At 42.4% G+C, this 12,070-nt stretch overlaps 1 protein-coding gene across 2 annotated transcripts in view; it reads right to left on the bottom strand.

The window, feature by feature from the left end:
* The window catches only part of NDRG3 (NDRG family member 3), a 70,015-nt gene that overhangs the window by 56,984 nt on the left and 961 nt on the right, over positions 1 to 12,070 (bottom strand). The window lies entirely within an intron of this gene.

Here is a 12,070-nt window from a genome sequence, read left to right as displayed (position 1 = left end):
CCTCATAACAGTCCCTCAGGTAGATGTCTTCACTTCCTACTTCACAAGAGGAGAAATTTAGCATTAGAGAAGTGACTTTTTCAATATCCCACATCTAAGAAAGTAACAGGGAAAGGATTTAAAAGCTTTCGCTTTTCCCACTACACCATGCTGTCTATGCCAGGCTCCATCTACTGTCCGTAGAACCCTGGGCAAGTTTCTTCCTCTCTACCCAAAGGTAATAGAAGCCCAGAGCAATCCTCCACCACCAATGACCCGGACGCCTTAGAATGAAGGTTTGAGCCATCACACCAGTACAAGAAACCTCAGTGTCTCAGTGGTTAGCTGAGGACTAGGAGAACAGGGGAAAGACAAACAAAATTCCAGCTATTACTTGGTAACCAGTTCCAAAAACGATATTTATTGCTTGTTTTTAGAACACTGAGCCTCAAACAGGCAGTCACCTGGGGACCTTGTTTAGGATCTTAGACATAATCGGTTTTGAGTGACGCCAGGTCAATAGGTGACGTCATCATCTGAGGAGGAGTGACGATCACGTGAGTTGAAGAGGTGAGTACCTGAAAGGCTTGATTATCAGCACCAACCCCCGACAGCGGTGATGAAGATGGGGTGGAGACTGTTAATCTAATTTTATCCTGCCTTTGTCCAAAACAGATTTCAGTAAACTAGGTAGGATTTTAAACTAGAAGGGGAGTACACTGGAGAGAAGTTTAGTAGCTCAGAGCAAAACTCTAGTGAAAGGTGACAAGAGTCTGACCCCACTACGGTAATCACAGATACAACCAAGGGGGAGACCTGGGCGCTAAAGTTGGTAAAAATAGTGTGAGGTCAGAGAAGAGTTAGATTTTGCCATGGTTTTGCAGGGGTTCAGAACAAGCCACTCCAAGATGTGCCTGAGTGGTTATGTAGATTATTTTGAATTAAAGGCAACCAAAACCCTGGTGGGCTTGTAACGGTGACACTATCTCTTCTATTTTGAGATTTAAACCTCCAGTGTAATTCAATTGAACAGTATAGTTTAGCTTGGAACTTTTTGAAAGTTTTCTTTTCTTTGCTCCCCTCCCCTTCCCACCAAACCTTAATGACTCTGTTTAATATACATTTACTACCCTGTTTCCCCGAAAATAAGACCTAGCCAGACAATCAGCTTTAATGCGACTTTTGGAGCAAACATTAGTAAAAGACCCGGTCTTATTTTACTATAAGGGTATAATATAATATAATTAATATAATAATATAATATAATGTAATATAGTATAATGTAATATAGTACCGGGTCTTATATTAATTTTGCTCCAAAAGACTCATTAGAGCTGACTGTCTGGCTAGGTCTGATTTTCCGGGAGACACAGTATGGACACCAGTTTCAATGATTCAGTTTACTCCAGACCATATGCACACCAGGCTCAAACATCCCAATTCCTCAAGGAAACCTCCAGGAGACTGACTTGAAAGAAGTTTTTACATCTGTGAAGATCCACTCCTATCCCTGAAACAAACCAGCCCCTGGGGAGCACCTTTCTCCAGAAATTACCTGACCAACCTCCCTTTCCTGCCTATAAAACCTTTCAGACATACTGGGAGGTGTGGCGGAGGGGTGGGGCTGGGGGCAAGACGGCCTTTGGACAGGAGTCGGCCACCCTCCCAGAATGGCAGCATTCTGAATAAACCTGCTTTTCTTTCCACCACCCTCGCCTCTCAGTTATGGCTTTCCTGTGGCAAGCAGCCAGACAGACCTTCACCACAGTATCATGAGAAATTTCACAACTCCCCCCCAACTATCTAGAACAATTTAAATTCGGAGCCTGGCCCAAGATAAGAGTTATCATCAGGAGTGATTTTTTTTACCAATCTATATATGGCAGGGCAAACTAATGACTGAACGTGTGCTCTGCCCACAATCACCTCATCCCTAGCCCAGAATGTCTTATATACCTCAATTTTCCTTTCTGCCTCTGAACCTCTGATTTATGTGGGATCTCTGCCTCTCATGTATGCGGGGGTTCCCACACATATGTATATAATTAAATTTGGTTATCTTCTCTTGTTAATCTATCTCATGTTTATTTAATTATTAGATCAGCTAAAAGAACCTAGAGGGTAGAGGAAAGTTTCTTCATCCCCCAGTTTCTACTTAAAGGGATGAAAGAATGATGGCAAAATGAACGGAAATGGGGGAATTAAGAAGCAACAGAGGAAGTGGTGAAAAACAATCAATTTTGAAAAAACAAAAATCAATTTTGAGTCACAGCTGAAATGTGGGCATCCAAGAAACCCAAGCACAGGACGGAGTGAGATTTAGTGAGGAAAATCTATAGGTGCTGAGGGGAGCAGAGTTGCTACCCCAAAATACACCTCTTTGGAATACCGATTATTTCAGGCTGATTAACTTTATGAAACAGCAGAAATGGGAGAAGCTCTGTAACCAAGTAAAGGGACATTTATATTTGTAAGGGACATATCGATCTGTGAGGCTTTCCCACACTATACCAGACCTGCATTCATGATCTATGGAGAAGGCCAGGACTTAAATCTACATAACAATTTTATTGTTTACTGTGCTTGCCAGGTCACCTCCCAGGAGTGACTCTCCAACCCCAACACCTTCTTTTGTCTTTAGCTGAAGGTGGTATTTAAGGTGATGGCTTCCGACATTTTGGCAAGTTACTCAGTTTTCCTGGGTCCTTCCCACGTATACAGGTTTTTCTCCTGCTAATCTTTCTTGTGCAGTGACAGAAGAAAGCAGAACCAGTAAGAAACAAAGGAAAAAACTCTCAACAGATGCCAGAGATAATGCAGAAACACAAAGTCAAAGAAGCCAAGGGAGAAGAGAAATTTACAGGAAAGGAGAGCTAAAAATGGTCAAATGCTGAGGAGGGAAAGGAGGAGGTGAGGACAAAGAAAGGGCCCTTATCTTTTAACAGCGAAAGTCAGTCGGATTAAAATCTAGGAAAAATGAGGTTCAGTTCTCCATGCTGAAAAAAACCGCCATGACTATGACTTTTTAGAAACACAGAACCTGACATTTCTGAATTTAAATGTAAGCAAAACTGTTCCCAGGATGGTCAGGAGAGAACCAGTGTTCTTTGATACTCAGTCAGCACTCAGAAGAACCTTTAAAGATCAAGCAAGACTACTGACTTTTAATTTTTGCACCAAAACTCTGAAATAGAGAACAGAAGGAAGTGTGGGGCACGGGCTGAAGTGGTGAGAAGGCTAGGGCTCTGCAGAACACATTTTAAATAAAGTGCGACGGTATGTTTCTGAGTGCAACCTTTGCTCACTCAGAAAAAATGGGTGCCCAGATGCTTCCAGTCACGGATAGCACATCAGATGAGAACTCTAGACCCAGGTAAGCCCCTACCTAGCTGAGTGGCACTGAGTAAAGCATTTTCCCTTTCTAGACCTCGGTTTCCCCATCTGTCAAGGGAAGAGGTTGGGCAGCATGACCTTTTTGGCTCCTAATAGGGCTGACATTCTATGACCCAGAAATTCCCGCTAAATGTAGTATTTTAAATTTTACATTCTTCCCCAGGGCAAGCGTCGTCCCCCATTCGATTCTTACTACAATCCTAAGAGGTGACTAAGTTACCAACCTGATGAGGGTCAGACTACAGAAGGTCACTCAGCAAATCAGTGGGGGGGTGCAGCTGGCCTGTCCCCAGGGACATGAGGGTCACAGGCTTTTAGCTGAAAGCTCACTGAGAGTTCTAGAGCTTAGACACATTGCTTTGTTACTTTAAAAAAGACAAGAAGGGACTATACACACTACTGGCTTTCTAAACTACCCGCTGTTTTGTTTTGTAGCTTTCCCCCATGAGCAAGGTAATTTGTCTGGCCTTCGCAGGCTTTGCCAGGATGTACTGATGCCAGGCCACTCGTTTGTATTCCAGAGGCAAAGTCAATCACTTTGGGTTTTGGCAAGACTGCAGAGAGACAAGCTAAACAGAATGAAGGCAGCAAACAAAGAAGGCATACTGAGGAGAATGAGCTGGACAGGGCCGGCGGGAGCTGGTGCTGAAACAGCTCGACATGACAAGCTGCAGGAAGTGGCTAGGGGACGGGCTAGAAAGTACAGTGCTGTTCCTACAGCAAGCTAACGCACGTCTTCTTTTTACCTGTAGACCACTGGCTGAATGGGCAATTCTTATAGCACTTTACAATTTACAAAAGCACCTTTACACCTAGCATCTTATTGGATGATCCTGACAGCACTGTGAGCTAAAACACCGGGGCACTGCCATCCATCAGAGATGAGGACACTGAGGCTTAAAGAGGTGAAATGGATTGACCCAAACAACACAACTAATAAAGGCAATAGCTGGAACCGAAACCCAGTTTTCTCCTGATCCCAAAGCTCGCTCTGTGCCCTGTATCACAATGCCGCCCAGGTGATCACAGAGGACGACTTATAGGTGAAAGGAGAGAAATTTAGCACACTGCCTCATTGCACCCACCTCACGCTGAGGACCTCTTTATCTCTGGTCCCAAATTACACTGAATAGTTAGGATCAGGCCACAGGCTCTAGGATTATCAAGTGAATAACAAGAAAGCTGAGATTTGGGACTGGGATTTGCCTTCACCCATTAATTCACTTGAGTAGGGGAGATTAAGTCTATAGACAAATCACTACAGTTCAACGCAGTATAAACATGAGCCTATGAATTCAACAAACTCTAAAGCATTTTCTCAACCTCAGCACCACGAACATTTTAGGCCAGATAATTTTTTGTTGTGGGGTCTGTTCTGTGCATAGAATGTTTAGAAGCATCCCTGACCTCTACCCACTAAATTTGACAGTAACACCCTCTTCCAACAGTTGTTACAAACAAATATGTCTCCAGATACTGCTAAATGTCCTCTGGGGAGCAAAATCACCCCCAGTTGAGAAACACTACTCTGAGGGTTAGGGAGGTCTAGGGCCAAGGACAGTTAATGCAGTTGTGGGTGCAGAGAAAAAGATGCATAGAGGAGGTAATACTTGAACCGGACCATGAAGAATAGATACAACTCCTGCAGGTGAGGATGACAGAAGACTAAAAGAAGGAATTGCAGGAAGAGAGTAACTTAAACACAGATGAGAAAGCACACGTCTGCTGGAAAATGATGCAGTTTGGCAAGAGCCGTAGGTCCCTGCTGGAAATAGGAGATAAGGCTAAAAATGCTTAGTGAAGTCAGGTCAGAGATAGCATCTGTCAACTAATACTTACAAGGTATACATACGGAACGAGGTAGCCAACCATACAAGATATCACACAGATATTCAATAGTGTAAGTCAAACCAGTGGCACTGCCATGTGTCCCACCTCCCCAAGAGGACAGGATGTTGCGTGAGTATCACATCTTACGCTGCATCTAGTGTTTGTTGTATTTAGTCCGAGCTAAACAAAGCTTGGAGCCAGTGCAGGGGTGGGAGACATAACTAAGGAGCAGGGCCGGGAGTTTCCCAGAGGTAAGAATGGTGGGCCTTGAATAGGAACACATTTTGGACAGCTGGAAGGAGAGAGGGCATTTCAGGTGAGGACATCCAGGAGACACTAAAACAATGCAGCTGGGAAAGAAAGCAAGCCTGGTCAGAACCCAGAGCACAGGAATTGGACTTTCTGTGTAGACAACCACTGAGGGCTCCTGAGCAGAATGACACACTTGTTTAAAACATGGCCGTCTTATCCAGTGGTTAGTTATCTTAGCTACACGTTAGAAAGACCTGGGGAGCTCTGAAGAGCAGCAACGCCCAGGCCCCAACCCTAAAGATCCAACTTCATCGGGCGAGGGTAGGGCCCTGGAATTGGTTTTAAAACTCCACAGGCAATTCTTCTATGCAGCCAGGACTGAGAACCTCTGGTCTACAGTCATGCCCTCAGCCTCAGATGAGAAAAGAGGCCTAGAAATTGCAGTGATTTGCCTAAATGCACACAGCCAGTTAGGTGAAGCACTGGGACAGCATCTGAACTCCGTCCTATTCCAGGCTCTGAAAGAGCTCTCAGGGTATTGGGCTAAATTCCACGCTTCAGTAAGAAGCACAATTATCTGATGACTTGGCTGTCAAGTTTTCCAGGGTTAAAGCCGGAATTAATCGAATCATAAAACTATTGACTTAAACATCCCCACAAGCATCAAGGATAATGGATGTTGGTTTCATTGCTGTCTCCTGGGGGCCCTTAGGAAAGGGTCTCAGGAGACTCCCCAGAAGGCCTGATAAACAAGTCATACCACCCAGCTCCATGGAAGAAACAATGACTTTTTAACATACAGCTCACTGAGTTTTTGTACTGCGTAAAGGAAAGTCTGGGTTCCTGTTCACCAGAAGAAATACTCTCAACAGAAGCTATCCCATAAGCAAAGATGTGGGGAAAGGGATCAAAGGCAGCTGCTAAGGCATGCTCACAGACCCTCCTTTGAACAACAGACACTCCTCTGGTCCTCGCCCTGGATAAGGGCCAGCCACACCCCTTGTGTTTTCCTGAAAAGGGCAGCACTCTTTATAACAGGCCCACCTTTCCATTGTGTCATTCCTGGATTCTGGCAGCAGGCAGTACATGGGGAGGTTTGCAAAAACTGGGAATCTGAATCTGTGCTAGGTGTTCATTCTATTCACCCCAGGGTACTGGAACAGATAACCACTAGGACAAAGCAACGTGCCCACCTAGGGGCCTTCTCCTTCATCCCCGACACCCACCCAGCAGCTGACGTTGTAACATGGGGGTCATACTGCAGAAACTCTGGAAGCAGAAGCCCTTCCCTCTGCCTTCCACTTCTAAAGAATGCAGCTCAGGACACGAGGAAAGCTACTGCTGGCAAGGCCGTGCGTGGCATGTGCTCTTGGGCCGGGCTCCGGGTTCCCGTCAGCTGTAAGGCAGAACCCCTGAAAACAATGTGTTCTCCAACAGCCTGGGTGGTAGGTAAAGAACCAACCAGATTCCTAAGATGCAGTACTTAAGACTCATACTAGCTGTATTTATTGAGCAGTTACTCTATGGCAGATACCATGATAAGCACTTTTTTCATTATTTCATTTTCCCACACACTTGTAAACTAGGTACTGTAAACCCTACTTTACAGATAAAGAAACTGACACTTGGAGCGGTTTTGTAATATGCCAAAGGTCACCCAGCTACTAAATGGCAGAGTAAGGATTTAAATCTGAGCAGCCTGTATCTACAATTTGGGCAGGCCTCTGCAAACAACTGTTCCCACTTGATGCCAAATGATCATTAATTCTTCTACTTATTGTCTCCGGTTTGGCTACTGGAGTTTACCAGGATCTTATGGGACAAAGAATTTTGAAACTGAAGAGCATCATATAAAATTTAGGTATTACTAATACGAAGTTTGGTATGATTAGGTATTAGCATTATTACTTTAATTAATAGGAGAGAACTGCACCTATCTGGGTGGTATTGGAAAAGCAACCCTGTGGACTGCCTAGCTATCCAAAGTCACATTTTAGTCAACACCCTGGTTAAACTCATGTTCCAACACAAAGATTTAAAAGAAGCAACATCTTCAAAGTTGAAGAATAGCAGGGGGAACCACGTCCCCAGAGCTTTCTCAACTGTAGAAAGAAATAGACATATAACCTGATTCCTCTCTTCTCTCTGGTAAGTACAGCATTACTGCTTCACATAAAATAGCTTTAGAACTAAAACGTCACTTTTAAAAAGCTTTCAATTTTTATCCGTAAGTTGAAAGTTCATGCTTAAAAATGTAGAAGCATTATAAGGATAAAACTGTCATTTTTTAATAAACAACTGTGTCTGTTTTGAAAGCAAATGGTATTTCTGGAACAATTACCACAAGACAATTACCAATTAAAGGAGAAGCTGACAAGACTTCTTAGGTCATCATTACAAACAGGAAGCAACTTCACACTGTTTTTCCGAGCTACATACAATTTTCCTTACCCTGATTTATTATGAGTTTTTAGGCCATCACTCTCCCTGTTCCCCCAAAACAACAGCTATTGCCTTTAAACTTGAAACAGCATTATCTTCAAATAGATAAACAATCTTAATAAGTAATAAAACCAAGTCTGAAGAGTGGTGGTAGCAGAAATTTTTACTTAATCAATTGAAAATCCCAAACTGTAGACTGGCCATTTTTAGGTGGTGAAGAGATTATAGTCTAATGCCATAACCAAAGCCTGGGGGAAGCCACCCCTCTACTTGAGAAATTAATTTCCATTTCCTATATTAAATCTCTGGGGAAGATAAAACAGAGCACCTCCACACCAAACGTTGGGGAGGACACCCACTCCATATCACACGTTCTTTAACAGCAAACAAGTTTAATAATGCACAGCCTGTTTGGTAATGTAAATAGTGTCTATATAGAATTCAACTCAGAAAGCAAGAAACCCATATTTCCTCCAAAGTATACCCCATTCAGCCATCAACAAAGGATATTTATTTAGGACTGAAAATATGTCAAATTTTGTGAGGCACTGTGAGACACATGACAGAATTTTGAGTAGACTGTACTATACCTTTCACTGAAGATAAGCTCAAAAGGCATAATACAACCCATTTTTGTATGGTATTTAAAACATCCTCCATGCAACTCAGTTAATTTCACATAGTAAATATTTAATGGCCACACTGCAGGTAAATATTACCGTGTTTCCCCGAAAATAAGATCTAGCCGGACAATCAGCTCTAATGCGTCTTTTGGCAAAGACACATTAGAGCTGATTGTCCGGCTAGGTCTTATTTTCGGGGAAACATGGTATAAACACAATAAAACTAGCACTGTGATTAAAGAAAAAAAAATTTCCTTTACCAAAGAAAGCCCTGAAACCTGGTAAGTACTCATACTCAATCTAGGTTAAGTGTTTGTGCGTTATTTCCAAGTGGTCTCAAAAAAAGGGGGGTTGGGAGGTTTTAAAAAGGTCTTTCAGAATAGATGACCTGCCACCCAATTCTACAGTAAACCCAAAATGTTATCAATCTTTGGACCTGAAAGTCCTTGCCATATCCCTTCCTTTCAGCATCCCTATGTAGGCTTGTCAATTTTCCTCCAGAATCTCTCATTTGCCTCCAGAATCTCTCATTTGCCCTTTCTGACTGTCCTCGCTTCTTGCCTGGATTTGCTCATATTCATTCATTCATTCATTCATCATTTACCCAGTGCCTGTTACCTGCCGTACACAGAGCTAGACCCTCATCCTTGCTCTTATGAAGCTCATGAAACTCAGTACAGCTGTTATCTGCCTGTCTCAATCACTAAACTAAAACTTCAGCAAAGGCTTTTCATTTCCAGATCCTAGCAGCATCTGCATACAGGAGACACTCTAAAAATATTGGTTGTATGACACTAGATTACTTCAGCGAGCTCTTTTTTAATCCATAAATATTTTAGTACAGTACATATCTTCAAAAAGGACTCACTTTTTTAAAATACAAAAGCAATTATGTGCACAATGCAAAAATAGTATAGAAAGGTATAAAGTAAAAAGTGACTTCTCCAACACCCTACATCCCACTTCCAGAAGTTCCTAGTGCTACGGTTTGGAATGTATCTTTCTAGAACTTTCCTATGCTGGTGTATAACATGCACACAGGAGCGCACTCGCACACACACACGCTTTTTGGAACCAGTTCTTCGATAGTTTCTGACACTAGCTTCTCAACCTTCTAATCCAGTGATTCTCAGTGTTGTCCCTGGATTAGGGGCATCAGCGTCATCAGGGAACTTCAGAAACACAAGTTGTCGGGAGCCACTCCAGACCTACTGACGCAGACATTCTGGGATCCTGAGGCGCATCCAAGGTGCAGAACCACTGCTCCCGAATCCAGTCAAACCACCCTGGTCAAGCAAGTGTTTTTTCCTGTCCCTTAAACACATCAAGCATTGTTACCTTACTTCAGTTTTACCACCCTACTTCAAAATGCTTTCCTTGTTCTTTTGATTAATTCTGACCCTACCAATCTGTCAAGGCCCAGAAAGTCCTAACTCCTTCCCAAAGCGCCCTCACTACCACAGCTCCTACCGATTGATCTCTCTTGGTCCCCTCCCAACTGCTATGCCAGGCCTCGTCCCTCTACCACAGGATTTAACAGTTAGGTACCCTGTCTTCAATGTCAGAGAAAAGATCATAAACTCCTTGAGACATGAATCCTATTTTTGTTCTCTTTCTCAACCCTCTTCTAAGCACACAAACGGCATTTTAAAAGAGTTGCTGGTTAATGTCTTTATGGATGAATTCACTGAAATACTGATAAACCTTTAATGGATAAAAAGTCTGGATTTCAAGTTGTAGCCCCAGTTCTGTGATCTTGGCTAAGTTCTCTTCCTAGGATGAGGGCTGTAAAAGTGAGAAGGTTGAACTCAATGACTTGATGATTCCTTTCAGCTTGAACAGTGTATGATTTTATGAAATGTCCCATGTTGGAATATCTTATTCCATTATACTCTCATATTGCTCTGTTTATAAAACTGTCATGGCCATTTTTAGACCTGAGTTACAGTTAGATACGGTGTTTCCCAATTAGCTAGTAAGCTCTATCAACAGGAACCATGTTTTAGTCAACGGTGAATTTTCCACCACACCCAGCACCATGCCTTCCACATAACAGCTCAATATATTTGCAGAAAATTATTGGAAGAACTCTTTTAAAAGTTTTATTTATGTAGAGAACCTATGCACAGATCTTGCTGCCTCCCAAAGGGCCCTTCTGAATATTTAGTACTATAAATACTATGAAATGATTTCTGATAAAAAAAAAAAAATTGTGATGACTCTGATAGCACCAGGGGCGGCAGTCAGCCACATAAGACCAAGAATGTAAAAAGAAATCTAACATGCATTTAGGGATAGACTACAAGGACATAAACCTCAGGCTACCTTACTGTAACATGCAAATAAAAACTGCTTCGTATACTTAGTGGCGTATATTAACTCCACTGTTGGGGATAAATAGGCTTCTTGGTACAGGACCTTTATTTGCAAATTTTCAGAAACAACAGGGTGGATGGGACACCTGTGAGCGGTCGTTGATGACCAGAAGTTGAATCTAAAGGGAGGGACATCACAGGAGAAAAAAATTGTTTTCCTTTATTCTTTTTCTTTTTATTGTATCTATATATGAGAAGATGGATGTTAGCTGAACCTGGTGTGGTAATCATTTCACAATATACATAAATCAAACCATAATGCTGTATGCCTTAAATTTATATAGTGATGTATGTCAATTATTTCTCAATAAACCTGGAAAACATAAAATAAAGGAGGGACAGCAAAGAGAAATTGAAGGGCAAGAAGGAAGAACAGAAGGGCAGCAAGAAAACATCACTCTTATGAGTAATGAAAAGGAGTAGCGGAAATTCAGTTTTTACCAAGGGCCTACTTATTATAAGCCAAGCACTTGGGGCTGCAAATACGTGTGTGTGTAATTCTAATTGGGAAAATCAAGCAAGGAAGGCTTCACAGAGAAGTGGTGAGTTAGTGAAGCTTTTAAGTGCGTAAGAAGGATTTGCTAAGGAAGAAAAAAAGTTTGAGCTCGTTATGTTGGGGAAGAAATATTCACATATTTTTACAGCTGTACTTTTGGGACTTTAAATCATGGAGGCTTCTTAGATGTAGCATCTCCATCAATGTTCTCTTTCTCTTTTTACTTTGTCTTAAATATTAAAATGTTCAAGCCCAGCGTTAGAAGAGAGCCAGAAAGCCCCAGAATGAGGTTAAGTGCTCGCCAAATTTGCTCTGTCACCTCCACGTCCAGTCAGTCCAACTTGCTCTTCTAGCAGCCACTAAAGGAAGGCTAATTATATCCTCTGGGGACCAGGCTAGGGGGGAAATTTGGATACAGGCATCTAAGGTTTACCCCTGTTCTGCCAGTAAGAGCTTCCGCCTCCTAAGCCATGAGGCTCCTAGTCTGTGAGAGGCCAGCTCTGCAGAAAAAAAGGGTGCATGAAAGGGAAGGGGGAAGCATTGGATAGGGAAATGCTGAGGTTATTAAGTGAGATCATCTTAACTGTTTAGCAAGATCCCTGGCACACAGCAAACGTTGGATGAACGTTAGCTCTTATTAACAACGTTCCTACTACTTATTATTACAGCAACACTTCAAT

The sequence above is a fragment of the Rhinolophus sinicus genome, chromosome 13 (genome assembly GCF_057876585.1).
Source record: "Rhinolophus sinicus isolate RSI-liver-muscle chromosome 13, RSI-T2T, whole genome shotgun sequence".
NCBI classification, from domain to species: domain Eukaryota; kingdom Metazoa; phylum Chordata; class Mammalia; order Chiroptera; family Rhinolophidae; genus Rhinolophus; species Rhinolophus sinicus.
Note: the sequence above shows the minus strand (reverse complement) of the source record. Positions and strands in the feature narration are given on the sequence as shown.